This window comes from Galeopterus variegatus, unplaced genomic scaffold (assembly GCF_000696425.1).
Source record: "Galeopterus variegatus unplaced genomic scaffold, G_variegatus-3.0.2 Scaffold6119, whole genome shotgun sequence".
NCBI classification, from domain to species: domain Eukaryota; kingdom Metazoa; phylum Chordata; class Mammalia; order Dermoptera; family Cynocephalidae; genus Galeopterus; species Galeopterus variegatus.
The window spans coordinates 101,189-107,512 of record NW_007732230.1 but is presented as its reverse complement, the minus strand read 5'-3'; the positions used below and the strand labels follow the sequence as shown (position 1 = coordinate 107,512).

General features: G+C 35.4%; 1 pseudogene; it reads left to right on the top strand.

Moving 5' to 3' along the window:
* Positions 1–5,536: 5,536 nt before the first annotated feature.
* Positions 5,537–6,324, top strand: part of LOC103605846 — an 11,704-nt pseudogene continuing 10,916 nt past the window's right edge.

The window sequence follows — 6,324 nt, the reverse complement described above, 5'->3', positions numbered from 1 at the left end:
AATACTACTCTGCCATAAAAAAGAATGAAATTCTGCCATTCAGAGCAACACTGATGAACTTTGAGAAAACCGTGTTAAGGGAAATAAGTTTGGCACAGAAAGAGAAATACCACATATCCTCACTCATAAGTGGAAGCTGAAAAAGAAAGAAAGAGAGAGAGAGAGAGAAAATGAACAATCACAGGACTATGTTGACCTTTCAGAAAGGAAGGAAGGAAGGAAGGAAGGAAGGAAGGAAGGAAGGAAGGAAGGAAGAAAGGAACAACAACCACAGTAATTCATTGAACTTTCAAAAGGAGAGATCAGAGCTGAGGTCAACAGAGGTGGAAAGGGGGAAAAAGGGTTAGTAAGAAATTGGTAAAGGGCCACAAAAAAATGATTATAATGTGTAAGGTTGAATATATTAATTATTCTGATTTGCACATCACATATTGCACACAGGTATTGATATTTAATACTGTACCCTACAGATATTTACAATCGACTATGTTTCAATAAAAATAAATAAAAAGTTAAAACAGAAAAATTGTACTTCATCAAAATGCAAAGCTTTTGTGCTTCACAGGACACTATTAAGAAAGTGAAAAGACAATCTACAGAATGGGAGAATATAATTGTGAATTATATGTCTGTTATGGTGTAGTCTCAAGAATTTATAATGAACTCTTACAGGGCAACAACCATAAGACAAATAATTTAGTTTTTAAAAAGGGCAATTGACTGGAAAAGAGATTTCTTCAAGGAAGATATACAAATGACTAATAAGCACATGAGAAGATGCTCACCATCATTAGTCATTAGAGAAATATAAATCAAAACCACAATCATATACTATTTCATACCCACAAGGATGGCTACAATAAAAAAGATGGATAATTGTTTTCAGTGTTGGTGAGAATATGAAGAAATAAGAACCTTTGTACATTGCTAGGAAGAATACAAAATTGTGTACCTACTATAGTCAATGTTTGGCAGTTTCTTAAAAAGTCAGACACGGAGTTGCTATATTACACTGCAGTTCTACCTTAGGTATCTACAAAAGATAATTTAAAACATATATTCCTACAAAAAATTGTTCATGAATGTTCATAGCATTATTTGTAATCACTAAATTCAGAAACAACTGAAGTATCTATCAACTGAGAATGAATAAATAAAAGGTAGTATATTCATACAATGGAATATTATTCAGCCATAAAAATGAATAAAAAACATGCTAGTGAAAAATGCCCATCACAAAATGCCACATATTGTATGTGAAACATCCAGAAGATAATCAGGAGAGACACAAAGTAGATTAGTGGTCGCCAGGGGCTGGGAAGAGGGAGAGAGGCTACTAATGTGTATGGAATTTCTTTCTGGGGTGATGAAAATATTCTGGAATTAAATAGTGGTGAGGATTGCATGACTTTGTAAATATATGAAAGTCGCTGAATTGTATACTTTAAAAGAATGAATATTATGGCATAAATTATATCTCAACTTAAAAAAACTATGATGAAATAATTGTAATAGATAAGTAGAAATGAAATTATAATGATTCCTATAAGTGAAAGTAAAATCTGGATAATCTGGTATTATATTTTGGAAGGACTTGTGCTTTAGTAGTCTTCATCTTAAATTGATATGGAATGATCTACAAATTGTCATTTGCTTTATATTGAACAAGATACTGACCATCTATAAATAATGTAACATACAAGGCTATTTCAAAAAGTTCTTGGAAAAAATGAATTAAAATATATATGAATTTTTTATGAACTTTTTTGAAGACCCCTCATATTTTTGACTTTATTTTATGCTGTGCAGCATTATAATATTTAAATATGGCCCCCTGGTGTAACTGCTGTATGTAATTTTCTAACCTTAAGTGTGAGTGGGATTTGTAAATACAATGGGATACCACTTTGGTGATTATGTTATTCTATATAGTAGAAAAAATTTTGACCATTAATTAAGATCTCTAATCAGTTGACTTTGAGTTCATTGAAAGAAATATTATCTTGGGTTGGTATTGTTCTTAAAAGACGTTGGAGAGATTCTCATTCAAGCCTTAAGGAAGCAAGATGCCATGCTTTGGGGAGTGCCACATATGAGGGATCTAAGGATCTAAGCCTCTAGTATCTAAGGATATCCCCTGGTGACCTGGTGACAGCCAATCAGAGGGTGATTACCTCAGTCCTACAACTGCAAGGAAATAAATTCTGCAAAGAGCTCGTGCACCTTTAGAGGAGAATCCTGCACTTCAGGTGAAATCGCAGACCTGGTTGAAACTTTGATTTCAGCCTATGACACCCTAAGCAGAGGGTCCAGTCACTGAGTACCTAGACTTCCAACTTACAGAACTGTGAGATAATAAAAGCTGCTACATGTGTTGTATCTTGTCACTCAACAATGGAAAACAAAACACACACTCTTTATTTGAGGTTAATATGTGATTATTTAAGTCTTGGTGGAACTTTGAAATATTCAGAGAGAATAGGTGAGAAGAGTGACGTGGGAAATATTGTACAATTTTAACAGAGATAGCAGCAAGTGCCTACTGATGGCAAAGTCTTGCTAGTTACCATCCAAACTTTAAATGATGAATTTTAGGACATGGGAGAAACCAACATAGGTCCTGGTTAGATTCTGATGTGATTCTGGTTCCTATGAATATGCTCAACTTAGCACTACTCTTGGCTCCCTCTTCAAAAAGCCATCTTTGGAGGAACTGCAGAAGGAAAACAAGAAACAGAGAAAATGGTAGGAAATCCCCGAAGTGACAGAAGTTTTTGTGGGGTGGTAGCTTTTGATTGGAGTAGGAGGTAGCCAGGCACCACAATGGCAGGATAACATAAGACACCGAAAGGTGGGGTACTGCTCTCTGGTTTACCACCTCCGCCTTGGCCCACAAACTTTCACTCACCACCCACCTGTCCAGTCTCTTCCAACTCAGCCCCACCCCACCACTGGCTTTGGACAAGCAGTTCCAGTCACAGTCCACCTGGGTAGTGACTTAATGCACTGGTCCGTGTGTCCTCATGAGTAAAATCAGGACATCATTGAGCCTCTGTGCTTTAAACAGCTGAGAAAAATAAATGCGGGCTCAGTTAACTTCGTGTAAATTTGTATACCGCTGTCCTCTAAACCATTATGGCTGATGAATTAAAATCTGAGGTATAGCTCTTCCTAAAGCCACTTCTTTACTGGGGGCAAAAGATAAAACCCAGAGTTGAGGCATTAGAAAGGGAAAGGACTGAATGTGCTTTTCATGGCTCAGGACTTTTTATACCGGGCCATATCAGCCCCAGTACTAAACTCAGGGGTGACCCGTATGGCACTCTGACTTTTTTTCTTATGCATTAAATGACAAGTAGCCAACATCAGGGCATTCCGAACTCATGGGCCTAAATAACAAAATGTTTGAGGAGCATAATTGCTTTAAAAGAAATGTAACACTGGATTGTAGCCCCATCAAATTAGGATAAGTATAACCATGTAGTTCATTATTCATATTGCTCTATTTGGGGAGTTAAAGAGGGCATTATTAATAATTATGCTGGGACAACAGGTATAAACCTGGAAAGCCCCAGGTAAATTGATCTATGGTGAGTCTACAAATAAATATACGAAAACAAATAAGGGAAAATATGAGCAATATTAAGAAAAAAAAAATGCTGCATTGAAAAAAGAAGCAAGCAGCAACATTAAGAAAAATTTATTGTTGAAATAAGTAAATAAGAGAATAGATTGTCTTTATTATATGAAAGAGTTTTGTAATCAGACCTCACCTCTCAGCTTTTACATCATATGAAAATTAGTTGTACTGTATATCATTTTTCTTCATTTGGAAAATAAATATATTGCCTCTATATTGGCTCTATATATTGCCTCTTTGCTAGAATATAATAAAATTATTTTGTTTTCATTGTATTAACATTAATAATTGCCTCCTATTTATTGCAAATGTAAAAATTTTAAATTTATGGTATTGATATAAAGTTTTCTTTTAAAAGAATATACTTAAGTTAAAAAAAAAGTAAAACAACTCAAAGAAAATACTAGGTAAAAATAGTGTGGATAGAAGACAAAAAATTTCAATGATTTGGCAGTGATTGAATATTAATTAAACTGTGTAAGCAAAGTTGAAGAAATGGAAAATATAGGCCCAAGAAAAACAACTAACAAAAAAAATAAAAAGGAAAGAAAAAAAAGAAAAAAATTGGAGCTCTAAAAACCTAGAGTATTCAGATCTCTGGAAGTAATTTGGTGTAATAAAAGTACAAATTGCCATGGAAGCATGGTAAGAAATAGAACCAAACAGGAAAGAAAGGACAGATTATAGTAGATCAATATGTTTATACTAAAGATTGTGTATTTCATCTTGAATATACATCCATACTTGAATATACTTCCATTTATCTTGAATGGAACATTTTTTAAGTGGGAGAATAATATAATTAAATGTAAATATAATTAATTAAAAGTAAATATAATTAACTAATTAAATATTTAAAAATGTATAAAGATAATTTGGCAACAATATATGGTAGAAAGTAAAGAGTTGTGATAGGTTAGAGATGCCAAGTATAATTTGGATTCTATAGTAGCAGTCCAAGCAAGGTAGAAGTTACAGCCTTGCAACACTGGCAGAGCAAATGGAAAAGTGATAATAAATAAAAACAGCCTTATGGAGAAAGAATGGGTAAGTCTAAAAGTGGCTGATGGGACAAGAGTCTCAAAGAGAGAATGAAGTCTGGGATGTGTCCCAGCTTTCTGACTTGGACGACTGCTTGAATTATTTTTAGTTGCATTTAGTGTTCATTCTTATTATAATGGGGAATAAACAAATTTCCTGTCAACTAATTATGTGCCAGGCTGTGTACTCAGCACATTTTCTGCATTATTGCATCTAATCCTCAAAATTGGCAAGCAAAGTTGGCTATATTATTACACCCATTTTATACATGGATATTAAGACTTACAGTGGTTCAGTAGCTCAACTGCAGTACAGGAATTTGAACCTAGGCTGCCTTATTCTACCACCTGAGCTTTTAAACTCTCTACCTACCATGCCCCTAATGATACTGTTTATAAACCGAAGCTTGCAGGAAAACAATAAGGAATTGGGGGGAAAGAAAATGACTTCTGTTTGGACATAAGTTTTGGATCTCTGTATGGCATTCACAATGCAGATTTCTAATAGGCAATCTCAGAAGAATAGATAGTATTCTAATGATCAATATTAGAGGAATTAGAGCTACTTGTTAAGATTTGAGAATTACCCGTAATCATGAGAGGACGAAAGGCAATTTCGAGAATGATAAGTTTAAATGCATAAGGAATTCAAAGACAGACAGAGAAAGATTGACATTTCAGCTACAAGAAGAGCATATTCTGGGAGAAAAATGAAGGGATAAATAAGAGAAAATCCGGAATGATGTTACCATGTATATAAAAAAAGTTAAGAATAAAGAATGTTTAGCATTGAAGGTGCCACACAAGAGCCAACCAAAATGAGTATTTAAAAATAAACTTTGGATTTGGCACTTACATGGACATTGACAACCTCAGAGAGAGCAGTCTGGACGGAGTTAGACAGACAGATGATGCTGATGAGTTGTTGGAAGGTGAAAAAGTGGCACTTATTCTATTGGAAAACCTGGTCTGTGAATGGGAAAGAGAGGGAGGCATGACATAATTATAGAGGAAAGTGAAGTTAAAGATTGGCTTTGTTTTACAGATGAGGGAGACTGAGGTGTGTCCTCAGAGCGAGGGAAAGCACTAGTAGAAAAGGTGAGATCCCACATACAGGAAAAGGGAGATATTTAATGGAGAAGTTTCCAGAAGAAAAAGTAAGATGAGAATCCAGGGTACATACAGAAACAGCCATGAATCAGGTGAACAAGACATAACAGAGACTTGAATGTAGGTTAGAGTAAATATCAGTAGGCTTTTAAGTTGAGGTTAAGAAATTTGAAGGATTCTACCCAATAATCTCCATATCACTGTGAAACGTATGACAAAGTTTCTGTCTCCGAGAGAGAAGAGAGATGCACGGGAATGGGACAGACACTCTGAAAATTATAGAGTCTGGAATAACTTCTCAAGGAAAGAAGAAAGAAAACTTGTCAGTCAAAGATGCAAAAGCATTGGCAAGTATGACTTTCTCCAGCCAGGGAGGCTGACTGCAGGAAATGAGGAGAGTTACGGTGTGATTGACTGAAGCTTTGGGACTGGCAAGAGGTAAGGACCTCTTACAAAATTATCCAAATTATCTGGGCCGGCCCGGTGGCACACTGCTACAGTGCGCCGCTTGGGAGCGCGGCGGCGCTCCCGCCG